The 19,032-nt window shown below is 33.7% G+C and overlaps 1 pseudogene; it reads left to right on the forward strand.

The window, feature by feature from the left end:
• Positions 1 to 1,551: 1,551 nt before the first annotated feature.
• Positions 1,552 to 9,569, forward strand: LOC149579758 (scopoletin glucosyltransferase-like; annotated as a pseudogene).
• The last annotated feature ends 9,463 nt before the right edge of the window (positions 9,570 to 19,032 follow it).

The following is a 19,032-nucleotide window of genomic DNA, read 5'->3' on the forward strand; positions in this document are numbered from 1 at the left end:
TTACCTTTGTAACCCATTTTCTTCATTATATTCCATCCAAGATTCTTATTATCACAACTAATAGTATTTGATGCCAGATTTTCATATTCTTCATCACAAACAACCTTAACAGAGTCACACTTTTCTAATGGTGAATTCAAATCATCTGTACTACATGAAACATCACATACTAGTTTTGTTTTCACACATGCATTTCTTTCAATGATGGATTGGTTTAGTTAATCCTTTAATAGGTCATTTTCTTCTTTTACTTTCTTCATTTTCTCCTCTAGTTCATCATTTCTTTTCTTAACATTAACCAACAACTTTAATTTTTGCTCTAGCTGTCCATTTACTTCTATATAGACATTAATTTGATTTCAAAAATTACATCTTTCTATATTCATTTCATTTCTTAACTATGTTATTTCTTTTTGCCAAAAATTCTTCTCACAAATTAAGTCTTCATTTTCTTTCTTCACATTTATTAATTTTTCTTCTAAAATATCTATCTCAAAAATTAAATTTACAATTGCCTTTAACACTCTTTTACCTTGCTTCCCCATTGTGATTAATTCACAAATAACACTTTCTTTGAATTAACCTAGTATTTTTATCACATGAAAATTTCAAATTTTCTCATCTATTCCTTTAAAAATTCAAATGTAAGATTATTGGGCATGATCAACATCACAATAACATCACACCAAACTCTATAACCTTTTCTCTACATTGATGAAATAGATAATTTTACCTCCAACAATCTCATTCTTCTCTTAATGTAGCAATAGACAACATACCAATAGTCAACTTCGCTTCTCTTGAGCAATCTTTTACCAAGCACTTTTATTCTCCTTAGGCAGTAACTTCAAAAAACAAAACAATCTATTCTGCCACCCATCTTGACTTTCCAAACACCAAGAGGTTTCTTTGATGCTCCTCAATCAGATTATAACCTACAGTGAAAAAAATTTCACACAAAAAAATTGCCACAGCCCAAGAGTCAATAATGCTGTGATACCGTGCTGAAAATTAAAGATGTAAAACAATGGAAAGAATGAATAAAGCTGAGAAAGTAAGACAAATTTTATTGATCTATAAACTCTTTGATACAATACATCGCTTGTCGTTAAGCCTCTATTCATAGAGCACATTCACCAGTCAGATACTGAGAAGACGTTTCCAGAGTTATCTCCTACGTGGGCAAAGACAGATGGTGCAAAGAGGAGTGTTAGACAGCACTGATAGTTTATTCGCTTATTCACTGGAAAATGGTACAAGACTGAAAGTTATAACTGTTTGATGACATGGGTACTAATTATTCTAACAACCTTCAATACTATTCGCACTTTTTGATGTTTCCATAGTATTCTCTTCTGGCACGGCACCTCAAATTGACACTTAGTATTACCTAGGTTTCACTATTATCTTATCTCAGTAATGCATTGTCTAGGGTTCACTATTATCATAGTCATTTAACATGACTTGTAAGGCTAGGATTCTACACCTTATCAACAATATTGGAAAAAATACTCGTGTAAAATACCAGGCATAAGGAAGCTCAGCACAGCCATGAATACCTTGCAAAAACCCCATGTTGTAATCGTGAGATTTCCTACAATGGGTCATTGCGTTCCATCTCTAGACTTAGCAAAAATGCTCGCTTGGCACTCTCTCACCGTCAACTTTGTCACCACTCGCACAATAGAACACCTTCTACGAGTCTTGTGGTTGAATCCCACCAGCTCTCTGCTCATCTTGACATTCAACTGGTCGGCCTAAGTCCTCTCGACGCCATTGAAGGTCTGCCCGAGGGATGCGAAAGTATGGATCTTATGCCACGTGCATCTTCCCTCTCCATTATTTCACTTGTCAAGGGGCATCGTGAGCCATTTGATCAATGGGTCAAAAACATGGGAGTCATCGACCGTTGTGTATAATCAGTGACTTATTCGTCGAATGGACTATTCAGTCCACCAAGAGATTTGGAACAATTAGAGTCATTTTTGCTCCGTGTGGGGCTTATATATATATATTTTTTTTCAGAAGGACCAAGTATTGAGAAAGACCGAGTGCAGGTGTTGGTCAGAGACAGTTTCATTGAAGACAACCGGAAGAGGAGGTCCCCTCAATTTAATGATGGTTATCATATTTGCATCTCTTCTAATTTCACAATAGCTTAACAATTTAAATATTGTTGGAAGGGGAAGCCTGAATACCAAACGAGTCATCTGTCCTTGGAGACCAAATGTCAAAATTCCAAAATTTTCTGATTGTAGTGACAAATAATAATTTGATGGGAATATAAATACTCAATTGGAAAGAATGAATTGATATCTTCCTAGAATAATGTCTTGAAGTAACGAGAGGGGGCACAAAGGTGACCAAACAAAAGGAATTCTTAAGCTAGAACTTGAATAGGCATGAATAGTATCGTCTACTAAGAAGTGGGAATATGTACATCCTCAATTGCGCTTTAAGTATTAAACTTTTTTTTGGTATTCTTATTATTATTTAGTGAAATATCATTTGTAAATTTAATATTTATATGCCTCCTCATTTGTTAGTTAATTTTTCTTACTATCTTGATTATATTTTCTTTTTGTTTCTAGTTGAGTTAGATATCTAAGATGGTCTAGATTTATTTATTTAATTCTTTTCTTTTCTTTTCTCAATCATAGATCCAAAGTCTAGATTTCTATACTTCAAAAAAAGTTATCTTCAAAATGAATAAAACTTGTATTTCTAAGAGAAGTCATAAAGAATTGTATTGGAAGACTAGTTGGGATGAGATGCTAATTTATTGTTCTAGAATGCTTATAGGTATGGTTTCATCTACTAAAACAAATCTTATTATTAGAATCCAATTTTAAAGAGAGGGGTGTCTTTGATAAGCTATGAACCTGTCCTAAACTTAGCTTATCAAATTTTATCTAATGACACAGATCTTTCCCAAGCCACATCTTTCTTATGAGATGACAGAATCTATTGACTGCATTGCCCTCCTATTTCTTAAGCTTATTTTTTAAAGATTCATTTATTAAATAGTTCTATAAACAAACATTTATCAAGCAATAGGTAGCTTTCTAAGTCTTAATAGGCTTCTTTAAGTGATTAACATCCGTATTCCACGCTATCGGTCGCACCATAACCACTAATGAGCTGCGCAAAGAGGGTGACTGTGTTATAATCGATGATATCTTGTCATCTCCAGTGAAATTTAACAAGGAACAGATGCCTCAGAGATTTCTGGAGCCCGGTCAAACCGACTATGGTCTAAAGTTTACAATGGAGAAGATGCAGTCGATTAGCAATTGCTGGGGAATGCTTGTCAACACGTTTGAGGATGTCAAGCCTCGTTATCTGCAGCACTTGAGAAATATATTAAACGGGAAGCCCGTCTTGTCTGTCGGTCCCGTTGCTCCTTTGGGCCGCATTGCTAATACTAGATGGAAAAAATCGGATATTAGTGAGCAAAAGTTGATGCAATGGCTAGACTCTCAAAACCCTAATTCGGTTTTGTATGTTTCGTTTGGAAGCCATGCGTTTCTTTCGCCAGAGCAAACAAGGGCTCTGGCCAGGGGCCTTGAAGGGGCCAAACGTCTTTCGTTTGGATTATTAAGGTTTTCCTTGTTAGTTTTCTTAGCTTTGGACAGCTCTTTGTCCATTTGCTATTATTTAGCAAGTAATTGTTTTGCTAACTAATTGGTTAGATTATAAACAAATATTTGTTAATTAATTTAACACTTTTGGAAACAACTAGAAATCAACTTGGTTAGAGTTGTTAAGTTGTTTTATTCTCAACCGTCGATTGTAAATCAATGTCGGCCGTTGGTTTACCAATAGGAGTAGTATAAAAGGAGGTCACGGGGGCATTTGGAGAACATAAAGTTTGGAGAAACATTTGCAGTGTTAGCAAACAGTCTTGCAGTGTTAGCAAGGGCGCAGTGTTAGCATGGGAATAACAGTGGGGAATATCAGCGGGATAAATTAGGAGGTTGTTGGAATTCTGCTAGTAAGAGGCAAGGAATTTTGTATCTCTTGATTTGCCAAATTTTAATATAATTTCTCATCTATAGAACTGGTTTTCCCTTAGGGGATTTTTCAGGGACAATTTGTCCGAAAATATTGTGTTCATTGTGTTGCGCATTTCTTTCCGTATTTTATAAGTGAAGTTGCAGTTGGGTTATTTTTCGATATTAGCTGAAAATTTATTTTCAGCAGTTTAATAATCATTTATGATAGGAGATTAATAATCAGTGATTGCAATAGTTAATTTTTCACATGGTATTAGAGCATTGTTAAGGGTAGAAGAGTTTTGCCCTAGGAAAGAAATTTTGATCTCTTTAGATTTATTATTGCTTTAAACCCTTGAGATGGCTTTAGCTAGTTTGAGAGATTAGGATAGATTGGATGGTGCCTCAAATTTTGGTGTCTGGAAGGCCAGAATTTCTTTATTGTTCGAAGAGAATGGTATCAAGGATTATGCTACTAGTGTTGTACTTGTACCAATGGATGCAACACAACTTGTAGCATATAGGAAGGATGATGCCAAAGTGAGGAGGATTATCCTTGATGGTGTCAAGGATCATATTGTTCCACATATTGCAGAGCTAGATACAACGAAGAAGATGTGGGACGCCATTCTGAATCTATACCAGAATGCTACCACCAATAGGAAGTTGATTCTCAGAGAGAAGCTAAAGAATACTCAAATGAATCAGGGAGAAGACATCACAAGTTACCTTACTAGGCTCAGACTTGTCAAGGATGAGTTAACAGCTATTGGAGATAGTCCTAGTAATGACGAGCTAGTGAGAATAGCCCTAAATGGGTTTACTAAACAATAGAATGTCTTTGTTCAAGTTGCCAGTAGATGAGATACTTTACTGAGTTGGGATTGACTATGGACTGATTTCACTCAGGAGGAGTTTAGACTAAGTCTTGTCAATGGGACCAACAAAAGTCAGAAAAATGAGTTGGAACAAGAGAACGTTGCCCTAGCGGGTAAAGGGAAAGCAAAGAAGGGATCTAGCAAAGGATCAAATTCACAAAATGAAAAGAAGAAGAAGGACCTTTCTAAGGTCAAGTGCTTTGGATATCATGAGTTTGGCCACTATGTCAGTGATTGCCCAGAGAGGAAGAAGGGTAAGAAGCAGGTGGCAGCTTCAGCAAGTGCGGAAGAACTCTCTAGTAGAATGGAAGATGAGTTTGCACTCATAGCTTGTATGGTTAGCTCAACCTCACAGTGTGTTTGGTATATAGATAGTGGGGCGTCATTTCATATGATAGGAGTTAGAGAGTACTTCTTCAGTTACAAGGAGGAGGACACCAACATCTAGATTTCTATGAGAAACTTGTCCAAACTCAACCCTGTTGGGAAAGAGACTGTTCAATTTTAGAGGGATAATGGAAAGATAATCCCACGTTATGATGTGTTATATGTGCCAGGATTACATATGAATTTTATTTTTGTATCTGTTCTTCAGGATAGGGGGTATAATGTACTCTTTAGAGGGATAAATGTGTTGATTAAGCACAAGGATTGGAAATCACCCATAACTATTGGAGTTAGGAGTGGTCACCTTTATAGATTTTAGTTTGATACTCCTAAGGCACTTATGAGCAATAGTAATCCTAGAGATCTTGGAGAGCTATGGCATAGGAGGATGGGCCATATTCATCATGGAGCACTTAGATTTCTTCATGAGATAGTGACAGGTGTTCCAGAGGTGAGCACAGAGCATGATGATGTATGTAAGGGATGTGTGTTGGGGAAGTTTGCGAAAGCATCTTTTCCAAGGAGTGACACCAGGTCTAAGGGTGTTCTTGATCTAGTACATTCAGATGTTTGTGGACCGATGTTGACGAAATCTCTCAGACGATATGAGTACTACGTTACTTTTATTGATGATTTCTCTAAAAAGATCTGCATATACTTCTTGAAGACTAAGGACGAGGTCTTCAGTTGATTCCAACAGTTTAAGGCTCTTTTGGAGAACTTGATAGGAAAGAAGATAAAGGTTCTTCGGTCAAACAACGGAGGTGAGTACAAAGGAAATGTCTTCCAAGAGGTTTGTACCAGAGAAGGAATCAAGAGAGAATGGACTGTTCCTTACAATCCACAGCAGAATGGAGCTGCTGAGAGGAAGAACCGTTCTATATCAGAGGTAGCAAGAGCTATTCTACATGAACAGGACATTCCCCATTACTTATGGGCAGAGGCATGTAATACAACAGTGTACATTCAGAATAGAGTTCCACATAAGGTGCTAGGGAAGATGACACCAGAGGAGGCTTTCACAGGGAAGAAGCCAGATGTTAGTCACTTCAGGATGTTCGAAAGTTTGGCATATTGTCATATTCCTGGAGATACATGTACAAAGTTAGATTAGAGTGCAAAGAGGGGTACTTTGTTGGGTGCAGAGAGGGGTACTTTGTTGGGTACAGTGAGACCTCAAAGGCATATAGGATTTTCATTTCGGGGACTAAAAGAATAATTTTCAGATGGGATGTCAAATTCATGGAGGACAAGGCATTTAGGTGATCCAGAGATTTGTCAAAAAATGATTAGAGTGAGCAGCCAATAGAAGCTCCAAGACCAAGTTAAGAGCAACAAAGCTCAAGTATAATTGCTAGTACAAGTGTAGACTCAGTTAGTGAAGATTCACAGAGTATGTAGCAATAGGTGCAATAGGAAATGCATCTAGAAGACTTAGAGGTTGACATTTCATCCTCTACAATTGGCAGCGGGAACCATGTGGTTCTAGATACACAAAGGGATACTCAAGTGTTTGTGGGAGCTCCTAGGAAGAGTACTAGATAGCAAAGACAACCAGCCAAGTTCAATGACTATGTGGCATTAGTTAGTCAGTTGGTAGATAGTGAGCCTTCTAGCTATTAGGAAGTTGTAGAACATCAGGTATGGCGAGATGCTATGGTTGAGGAATATTCTTCAATAATGTAGAATGATATGTGGGAGATAGTACCTAGACCAACAGATAGGGCTATTGTTGGATCACATTGGATCTATAAGATAAAGCATGGTGTAGATGGTAGCATCAAGAAATACAAGGCAAGGTTCATGGAAAAGGGGTTCTCTCAGAAGGAGGGAATAAACTATGAGGAGACATTTGCTCTAGTTGCCAGGTATACTTCTATACAAGCTATAATCTCACTTGCAGCACAGATGGGATGGAAAATCCATCAAATGGATGTCAACATAGCATTCCTTAATGGTGAGTTAAAGGAGGAGGTATACATCAAACAACCAGAAGGCTTTGTAGCACACAACAAAGAGACCCACTTGTGCAGATTGAAGAAAGCATTGTACGGACTCAAGCAGGCTCCTAGAGCATGGTATGAGCACATTGATACATACTTGCAGAAAATGGGCTTTATGAAGAGTGAAGTAGATGCTAAACTCTACTAGTTGATGGTTGGGGGTGAGATTCTCATTCTTGTTCTTTATGTGGACGACCTATTTCTTACAGGTTCACTAGGGCTCATAATGGATTGCAAAAGGAACTTTGCAGAAGAGTTCAAGATGAAGGATTTAGGATTTATGCACTACTTTCTAGCCATGGAAGTGTGGCAGACAGATGAGGAGATTTTCCTTGGTCAAGGGAAATATTGCATTGAAATCTTGAAAAAATTTGGGATGGAGGATTGCAAAGCCATGTCTACACCCATGATCATGAATTGGAGGAAGGTAGATACATCTAAGGAGAATGATGTAGATCCCACTTTATATAGACAGTTGATTGGTTCACTTATGTATTTGGTCAACACTAGGCCAGATATAGCATTTGTAGTTAGCTCTCTTAGTCAGTTCATGGCTGAACCAAAGAGAATGCATTGGATAGTGGCTAAGCATGTGCTACATTACTTGCGTGGTACAGTCGAGTATGGGATCAGATATGTTCGAGGTGAAAGTATTAAGTTGATAGGCTATACTGACATAGATTGGGCAGGAAGTACAACAGACAAAGGGAGCACTTTAGGGTGTTGTTTCATCTTGGGATCATGAGTTGTTTCTTGGTTCAGCAGGAAGCAAAAGCTTGTGGCTCTGAGTTGAGCAGAAGCAGAATACATAGCAGCTAGCATGGCAACATGTGAAGCTATATGGCTTCGGAATTTGTTAGTAGCATTGTTTCATCAGAAGGTTGAGACTACTGTGATACATTGTGATAATCAAAGTTGCATCAAGTTGTCTGTGAATTCAGTGTTCCATGATAAGTCTAAACATATAGATATCAGTTATCACTTCATCAAAGATTGTGTACAAAGGGGAGTTGTTTAGCTACAATACATACCTATAGAGGAGTAGGTAGCAGACATTCTGACTAAGGCATTGGGGAAGACAAAATTTATTTTCTTCAAAGATAAGTTAGGTGTCTTGCAGAACAGCTTCCTCGCTAAGAGGGAGTGTTAGTTTTGTTAGCTTTGGACAGCTGTTAGTCCATTTGCTATTATTTAGCAATTGTTTTGCTAACTAATTGGTTAGATTAGAAACAAATATTTGTTAATTAATTTACCACTTTTGGAAACAACTAGAAACCGACTTGGTTAGGGTTGTTAAGTTGTTTTAATCTCAACCGTCGATTGTAAATCAATCTTGGCCGTTGGTTTACCAATAGGAGTAGTATAAAAGGAGGTCAAGGAGCATTTGGAGAACATGAAGTTTGGAGAAACGTTTGCAGTGTTAGCAAGGGCACAGTGTTAGTGTGGGAATAGCAGTAGGGAATATCAACAAGATAAATTAGGAGGTTGTCAGAATTCTGCCAATAAGAGGCGAGGAATTTTGTATCTCTTGATTTTCTGAAGTTTAATATAATTTCTCATCTATAGAACTGGTTTTCCCTTAGGGGTTTTTCCAGGGACAATTTGTCTAAAAATATTGTGTTCATCGTGTTGTGCATTTCTTTTCGTATTTTATAAGTGAAGTTGCAGTTGTGTTATTTTTCGATATTAGCTGGGAATTTATTTTCAGTAGTTTAATAATCATTTATGATAGAAGATTAATAATCAGTTATTGCAATAGTTAATTTTTCACATCCCTAGAGATTACTTTATTTGCAGAATTTAGCAGAGAAGAATTATGCGCTTCCTACCTTCCAGATGGATTCATGGAGAGAGTTAAGGGGTTGGTCATATGGGGATGGGTGCCATAGCTTGTCATTTTGTCCCACCCATTTGTGGGTGCATTCATGAGCCACTGCGGGTGGAATTTGACTGTGGAAAGCATTTTGATGGGCATACTGATGGTCACATGGCCGATGTTCGGAGAGCAGCATTTCAACTCTAAGCTGGTCACTGAGGAACCTGGCATTGGCGTCCAATTTTGCCATGAGATGGACATGATTCCTTGTGAAGAGAAGGTGGAGAAACGTGTAAGACTTGTCATCGGTAGTGACGAAGGTAAAGAGATGAGAAATCGTGCTATCAAATTTCAGAGAATGGCGAAACAATCTGTCGGAGGATGAGGATCTTCGACCCTGAATTTAAAAACTTTTGCGAGTGAGATGCATAAGCTCATCGATTGTAAGGCTAAGGAAAGGATTGGGGATGGATATGATGTAGCCATCTGATGTATTGTTCAGAAGTGAAGTCATTACTTTCTTTTACCAACTGTGTTTATTAGTTTCTACCTACAACAGAATACTATTGTATTCATTAAGTGCAATAGGACCAATTAATTCGACCAATAGTTTTCGAGTATTTTTTAAATATATGAGTTGTTCTGTAGTTTCTAAATTTATTTTTAATTTTAAAATCTTAAAAAGTCAATTATTTGATTTTCCATTGGTCGTGGAGAAAAAGGGCAAGGAAGAAAATCAATTTTATTGACCAAAAATAATAAAAATAATAGTATCATGACATGGTGCTTCTCCATTACCCAAATCATCCATTTGTGAAGGTGTGATTGGGAGACCAACCACTGAGGGATCCATGGATCTAGAGAGATGACAAATTGTGCTAGATGGGTAGAAGAAGAAGAGTAATCGTCAAAGAGATAAAAAAAGAGTACTAGCAGATGCGGCATAATCATCATTTTCATTCTTAATTTAGCCCATGCAAACACCCATAATACATGTAAAATCTTACATGCCAAGTTTGGTTCGCTTATAAATTTATCATACAAATAAAAAGATTTGTATGATATGGAGCACACAAATAATAGTAGACCTTCTAACGTGGAGTGCACGGACAATAGTAGATGCTTTGAAAACGAAACTGTTACATTAGAAAAGGTTAAGAAATTTTACTAGTGAAAAAATTGCTAAAAACATTCAAAGACCACATATTCAACTACTACCACAATGTTGGTCAATTTCTCAAGTACCCACTCTGAGAGGAAAATTCAAATGCATTCTCTAGTGATTAGTGTAAAATTTTGATAGCCAATCAAACCAAAAAAATGCTTGCCTACTACGAACTTTCTCCCAATTTTCTATCATGTTTTAGGCAAGATTGTTATAAAATTTGGGTGTACAGTAAAACATTAATACCACATTTATATTGAATCAAAAAAAAAAATCTAAATTTGATTTGTCACCCTACAAATATTGGGAAGAAAATAAAAATTAAAGCTCTCATCACATACTGATCTCCATTAAATAAAATTAACTAAGCTAAAATCAAGCGTCAAACCACATAATTGTATTCACAGAACTTTTCCCCAAATAATAAAATGATGGATGGGTCAAAAATCACCAATGGATATAAAATTATATTATTAAGATCTACCCTAACTAGTTGTATTGGAATAATGCACATTTGCACTACCAATAAAGGTAAAAGGAATTAAAGTGAATATGCTACAAAAATTTGAAGATTCAGGGTAAGGCAAGACCCATTGATAAATTCCAAATTTTCAAATCTATTAGCAAATGTTTATCTAGAGAATCTCATTGAAAATATACAACTACTAAAAGAAACTTATTGTAGAGTAAAACTTAGTTCAATTTGGTTTAAGCTATCACAAAAAATGACATTTCACTCTAAATTTTCAATTGTACAAGCAAGTTCATATTCACGGAGTTCTGCTCCAGTAATATGGCAGCACAATTACTATAATGAAACTAGAGATTCAAACTTGTGAAATATTTTATGCATGGTAATGTAGTTGTCAAAGTTCCCTACTAGCTTCATCTGTAGAAACTATTTTTCTTTTTGTTTTAATGATCAATTGTAAAAGTTAAGTTTTCTCAACAAAACATTGCTGCCAACAACAACTATTATCAAATGGAAGCTTCTCAACACTATGTTGAAGAAGATGCTACATGAAAAATCTTTTTGAAGCCTCCAATAGTTAAATTCAATCCTTTCAAACCCATATTCTGGACACCAAACTTTCGTAAGGGAAATAGAGCTCTTTTTCATCACTCCGACAGTTTCTATTTTTTGCACACAACATCCATTTTTGCACACAACATTCAATTTATCTACATGGCTTACATTTGCATGTTGGTATATATGTGTAAAAAATTAGAAACACACACATGACAAGTGTAACATTTTCATAAACTTAGATTCCATTCAAGAGATTTTAAAAACATTGAAGATAATGTGAATGATAAATGTAGAGCCAATTTCTGAAAAACTATCCCAAAATGCTATAAGGCTACAGACACCTATCAAAATATAACAAATTTATAAATTTTCATGTTATTTTTAAGAACTTTATATTTTAGCATTTTTCAATACTTTAGTACACCATTGTATGAGGTTATTACATTAAATGCTAAATATTATAAATATAGTACTTTTCTTTAATTGAAAAATTATGAATTCATTTGAGATTGGACTTATCATCTAAGTGTTATTAAAATTTTGTAATGTCCTCTCTCTATTTTCATTTTTTGCATCCCATTTACTACATGGATCTACTCCCTTGCAAAAAAGAGTAATTTTTTCATTAATGTAACAATGTTGGTCAATTAACAACAAGACAACTTTTTCATTACAAAAGAAATTAACAAGAAGAAATTCCACTTAAATTTTTTTTTGAATAATATATGTAATTATAAATTGGAATCATTTGAACAAATGAAATATAAGTAAGTTTGCAATGATTTGTTTAAAAACAATTCTTGTACTCTATATCATTTTTCTATTTCATATTTTTATTAGAAACCCAGGTGTATGTAAGAATTTTTTGTCCAACACTTTAAAAATTCATAAATGTTAAATTTTAACGTCTATTTACATGTGTCAATACAATCTATTAATATTAATTATTGTCTCCATAATCATTAAAAATATTTTTTTATTAATTTTAATTTTTTTAAAGTAAATTTAATTTATTAAAATAAATTCACTTAATAAGAAAAAATGATATTATTATTAATCATTTTTGGGTTACAATTTTTAAGCTCACGAACATAATTATAACTATTACATAATAAAATAACTAGCTTATATATATTTATATATATATATATATATATATATATATATATATATATATATATATATATATATATATATATATATATATATATATATATATATATATATATATATATATATATATATATATATTAAAGCCAAAAGTTATCCTATTGCACCAAGAAAATTTATGAAAATAGGTGCCTCGAGAAGGATAACTCTCAGCTTATATATATATATATATATATATATATATAATATAAGCTAGTAGCAGTCACAATGCACAATTAATAATGTTATTTGTTTAAGTATTTTATATTTGTTTATTTTATTTTATTTTATTTTTATTTTTAAATATTATCTTCATTTATTAATTTTATTTAATTATTAGAATAAAAAAATTTAATTCTTAATAAATATTAAAATAAAATTTGGCACTATGCATTTGAATAATTAATGTTGAACAACTTAATAAAAATGTTGGATTTTGAAAGGGTCAATATGAATTTTATATTTTTATACATTTTATTATTAGTTTTGATTATTTTTCATAGATAATATGGCATCTAACATATCAATGAGAGCATAAATTTTATACATAATATACATATCAGTATCAGCATCAATTTTATAAATATTATTAGTGTTGATGATTATGCATATAAAATGTAAGATCAGATATCGTAAGTGTACATTTAAACATGATATTTGACTCTCCAATAGAGGAATCCATTGCTCAAATAATATGTTGCAAAATTTTAAGAAAATATCAATATAAAAATATATAAAACCACTATAAGATATGATCGAATATAGAAGAAAAATAAATAAATTTAGCATTTATACTTAAATATAGACCAAATCAAGTGAATAGAAATAAAATTAAGTTCACTAATTTTAAAAGTACGAATCAAAATCAAATTAATATTTGAGGATAATTAGAATAAGTAAATTATATTCATTTATTTTTTTTTTGAAATTATGTAATGAATCTTTTAATTTAATAGTTTAAATAAAGAACAATTATCCATAATATTGTCATCAAATATTAAGAGACATTGGGGCAAAAGTAAATATAATTTGTAAGCATAAACTGATATTACTAAATGAATCAGTACAATTATTACTTAAAACATCAATATAATTAGTTAAGATATAATTATACTTAATAAATTAGTACAATTAATTAACATATATAAAAATAAAATATCATAAAAAAAGATAGGGTTTCTCAAAATAGAATAAATTAAAATGAAGAAATTTTCTTTATCATTTATCATTGTATGATGGAGACATTTTTAAAACATGGAATATAGTAGGAAGTGTTACAAACAAAATACTAATGTGTCCAAAAAGACTTCTACAGACATAACGTTTAAGAATAACATATCACATTAACTATCTTCAAGGTGCTTAAGTCTATTTTCTTCATCCTTGTGCTTGGAAATTTGTCTACCCTTTTTCATTTTCTCATAACGATCATATGTGAAAGGAGGCATTATTATCAAACACTAGAGAGATTTTACACGTGAAACAACCGCAAATGTCAATCCTGCTCTTTCTCTTGGTCCTATGTCGATTGTTGCTTTGGGAAGAGTCAATCCCTGAGATTTGTGAATAGTCAATGCCCATGCCAACCTCAATGGTAGTTGAAGTGTTCTACCCTTATGTATTGGTGGTATTGGAATTATCTTTGGATTATGATCTTCGAATGGTAGTCCTAAATAACCATCAAACTCAACCATCACATATGTTGGAGGCTCACGTGGAGCACTGCCTTGCTTGTAGACAATTTTTTGAATGTATCCAAGAGCCCCATTTATAAGACCAACCTCTATCCATAGATTTGAAGTTAGCATGACCCTTGAATCCTTACAGATTAACAACTCTAGATCAAGCTCATCATTTGAACAATCATCTATTGTATTCATAGTACCTACTTTTGATGCAACACAACATGCAACAAGATGCTTTAATGAATGTAGCATTTTTTTATTATGAGCATGAACATTTTCATTTGTTGAGAAAAAATGAACATCATTATCAAATTCAAAATTTGTTGCAACATCTATGTTGATAGAGGTCCTTGACATTAGCAACCTCCAATCATCAATTTGTGGGTGTGCATCTCTTAGATTCGTCAAAAGTTGTCGAAATCTTTGTTGCTCAATTTCTTCCCCATCTTGTCTGAATATCTTATCTAATGTGACAACAGTCTTGAATTCTTGCCATAGCAACTTTGCGTGCTTATTACTATCATATGCTGCTCTATCATTGATAGGAGGCAACTCCCCCAAATCTCCCACCAATATTATAGATACACCTGAAATACAATTGAGGAAACTAATTATTTTAAAAACTATGTATTGATTCATGTATTTGATTGAAATACAATATATTTCACACATCTGTTAGCTGTTCATGATACAAAAATAGAATCTTTACCTCCAAAGCTTATATGTGCAGATTGTGGGAATGCTTGGCATAGTCATGAATCTATATTTTCTAACATGTTTTGACCAATGAAGCTCATTTCATCAATCAAAATATATTTTCTATGTAACATTTCTTCTTGAAAACTTGTGAGTCTTGCTCCTTCTAGCTCAGAAAGATCTCTTATTGGTATCCTCAATTTTGAATGAATTGTAGAAGCTCCTATATTAAATGTTGCAACTCCTGTTGGTGCAAGTAATAGAAGTGGAGAAGGGGAGGACATTGCTTCATTTTGAAGAGATTGACTAATGGCACCAATTAGATATGATTTTCCTATTCCAATCATTCCTTGAATTATCATAAATAATGGTTCTGCATTTTTATTTTTGTGGTAGTGTGTCATGATTATGTTGATTGCCTTTTTTTGTTTCTCACCAAGGGTCGTGTAGTTTATACATTAAGGAATTTCATCATAGATAAGGCATCCATGATTCTTCATGTTAGTTATGAAATTGATTGCTCTGGCAGTGTACTCTTCTCCTTGATAATCAATAGACCAAATTGTTTGTCTATCAATGTCTCTTCTTCCCAACATGTCTATTTCTAAGAAATGTATATTTTGACCCTGGTGCAACCTAGATATAATTTCCCATTCATGGTCTGTAGTATTTCTATGAACATCTTGATTTTCTTTAGTTTCAGAATCATTTGGGTTTTCAACATTTTCTGTAGACATTGTACGTTGAACATGCCAAGGGTTGTACTTGAATGTCTCCCAATTTTGTATGATAGAGGCATCATCATGACCAATATCGCCTTCAATATCATGGAATGGCTTGTAGAGAAGTAACTTTGATAAACAAAACTCAATCCATTTACCCAACTCATGTGAAGGGATAGATACAAACCTTGGAAATACTCTGACAATTGTAGCTTTTCCCCTAGGCTCCCATTTGTTGTCTCTTTTTCTCTTAGGATTATATATCCATGATCTAGCTGCATCAATTAATGTAACACCTTCCATACATAATGGCCTTTTTTTATAACCATCAATGAAAGATTTTGTTTGTTCTTCATTGTTCTCTTCATCATTTTCGTTTTCATTATTTAGAGTTACAGGTTTGAACATCTCAGGTGAGACATTTATATTGACAAATCTTCTACTACACTCCACCAATGGAAGCTCTAATAACATATGGCAAGTTTCTTGAGCACCAATGTCTCTCTCTACTATTGTCTCAATTAGAAGCCTCCTATATGCTCATGCAGCTAAATCATCTAGATTTTCCATATTGGATAGACACATCAACATTTGCTGGTATGTTTCTAAGCTTTTCTCTGCTTTTGCTGCATACTTGGCGATATATTTTATGACACCACGTTTGGAAAGCATAGGTTGCCAATCTATATTTGCTCTCCACAATTGTAGTATGTGGCAATTATGTGAATTGACTCTGTCATCATTTCTCATTGGTTCAAATTTCTTTTCCCCAGTTTCCATGTCTTCATATAATTTTGATCCTCCTAGGTTTAATGGCCGGGGAGCATTATACCTACACTCCATGTAAGAAATATTATATTAAGCCCTATCATTTTCTAGTAATTATTTATATATATTTAATTATTCATTGGGATGAAATAATTACCTGCAAACCATCTTTTCCTTTCTTTTTGTAGGCATGCACCCTCCTTACAAATTGTGTGTCACTCCACACAATTTAATATTTCCTCATAGTCACAGTCCAAATCCACCTCTTAAAGTTGTCTTGTGTTTTTGAGACATGGATGTTGTTGAAAATTGACCAATGCCTACAAATCAAGGTAAGAAAAAAAAAAAGTACAATAATTAATATTACATTACATGAAAATATATAAATATTTATTAACATGCCTGTATATTTCGTTGATGAGGATCATTTCTAGGGTTCCATGCATGAACAATGGAGTGAAAATATCTTTCAGCACTTCTTCTTTCCTCCTCATTTGACCAGTCAATTTTATCCACATCAGGTGCTCCTTCGATCCATATGAATCCATGTATGTGTGGGGACCCCCTATCTTGCCATTAATATCTACACCAAAAGTCCTTGACATTCATTCCCTTTTCTAGAATTTCTTTTCAAAATATTGAGTTTCTTAAGTGCATATAGTGTGCGACTATGTGAGGATAGTCAATAATATTTTGTCTTCTCCAATTCTAAGCTTCTCGTGGATCAGTTGGCATTGTTCCTGGCATAAGTGCATGCAAATAAGGCCAATACATATCTGCTGCACTTAATGTGAAAAATATTGTAGGAGTACCAATTTGATGAAGCAAATCTGTCAATTATGCACAAGATTTAGTCCAATATGACCATGTTCTGCTTAAAGATGTCCCAAACCGCATCAATTTATTTGCCAGATTAGAGTGGGGTGTGTTTTCCATATTTTGTTGCAACTCATGGATAATAATGGGCATGTCTTTAAAGCTTCTTTTCACAAACACTGATGATGAGTTTTGTGCATGATGTCTCATTATCATGTTCAATACAAAATATCTAAACTTGTGATGTTTGCCAAAACGATGATCTCTATAATGCATTAGATGTTTCACAAATTCATGAAGATAGACTTGCCACAACCGTGGCTCTAACCAATCACAGCTTCCATTAGGAAATAGTGTTGGAAATGCCACATCAAGTAATCCTAATGTGACATATTCATTAGTGGGAGATACACCTATACTTGGCCAATCTATCAATGATGTTGGATGCACATTAGGGTTATTGACCCATGCATGAATAAGTTCCATTTCTTTCTGGGCATTAGGTGGTCTTGAAGCCATTGATGTTGTATGATCTATTATATTTCCTTAATCTGACTCTATGACTAGACCAACAAAAACAATCTCATTTACATCTGAGTCAAATTCCATATTGACTGTCTTTAATCTGGCAAAGATATTTTGATCTACATTTCTAGATAGATCATTGAGAGCATTTTCATTAATTTCAACATCTGAATAAAATTTATCATGCTCTACTTATTATTTGAGTGCTTTGTAGACACAATCCCTATTCACAGTAAAGTTATAGTTTGTTCCACATTGATATCTTCATCTAACAATAATAATTGGGAAATTGTCTATTGTGTGTGGCAATATATTGGAAACATGTTCTATATTTTATGGGAAACTTATTGTATGCCCTTTATATTTATATTGACCACCTGTCATATGTGTAACTTGAAGTATGGGGCTGACACATGCAATTAGCATTTCCTCAACTTGGGTCAAGTTTGCAAGCTCCTCAGGTTGTGGCCCTGAATCCATATTATTTAAAGTGGAGAATCTATTGTTTCCCTTTTCTTGTCTACATCTATTGCATACTGGACCTTCTGACGTACGGAACACTTTCATTCTTAGATAGCTTTCCTAACAAATATAACACATATGTGGCATTCTCAAGCTATCCAGTTATTGTTGAAACTGCATTTGGAATGTATAGAAATTATCTTGAAGAAATTTAGTTGGGTTTTGTATGTTTTCTATATTACCTTGTCCACCTAAATTTATTTTGTTTTGGCTTGTAGGATGAGGCGTTTCAGGAACACACTCTATTGTTCTTGAATTTTCATTATGGTGACTCATTTCTAAAAATGCAGGTAATGCTTGATTGTACCTCTCACTTGATTCAAAATCAACTTCATGTCTTCCTTGTGTTTCAAAATAAGATACTTCATCGGATGTTCGTTGATGAGCAATTCTATCTCTATTTTGTAATTCCAATTCTTGTAATGGCAATTCTGCCCTTCTTCTAGCATAATTTAGTCATCAGACTTCATTGTTCCTTCTTCATTCTTCTTCTCTTTCAGCTTGTGTCATTTGTTCTTGTTGTCGTCTGCGATACTCTCTCTGGTATTCTCTCTTGTATGCTCTTCGTTGCTCCATTTGGTATTGTCTTCTTTCTTGATCCAAATGGAAATTCATACTTGATATATTCAATTCTATGAAATTAATTTGTAAGAAAACATTAAAAAAAGCAGTAGATCTAGTAAACTATTTTTTATAAAATTGGTTTAAAATATCGCATAAATTTAGTGGCATTGTGTTTCAGATAAGATAGATATTTATTCATTTCTAATTAATATTTGAACAATTCACACATACATATAGAAAGAACTTTTTGTGTGGGTAAGAGAAGAAGATCTACAAATATACTGAATACCAAATAGGTCTATATGTATAAT

This window comes from Cupressus sempervirens, chromosome 1, assembly GCF_028749045.1.
Source record: "Cupressus sempervirens isolate cs-2001-9-10 chromosome 1, ASM2874904v1, whole genome shotgun sequence".
In the NCBI taxonomy this organism is placed as follows: domain Eukaryota; kingdom Viridiplantae; phylum Streptophyta; class Pinopsida; order Cupressales; family Cupressaceae; genus Cupressus; species Cupressus sempervirens.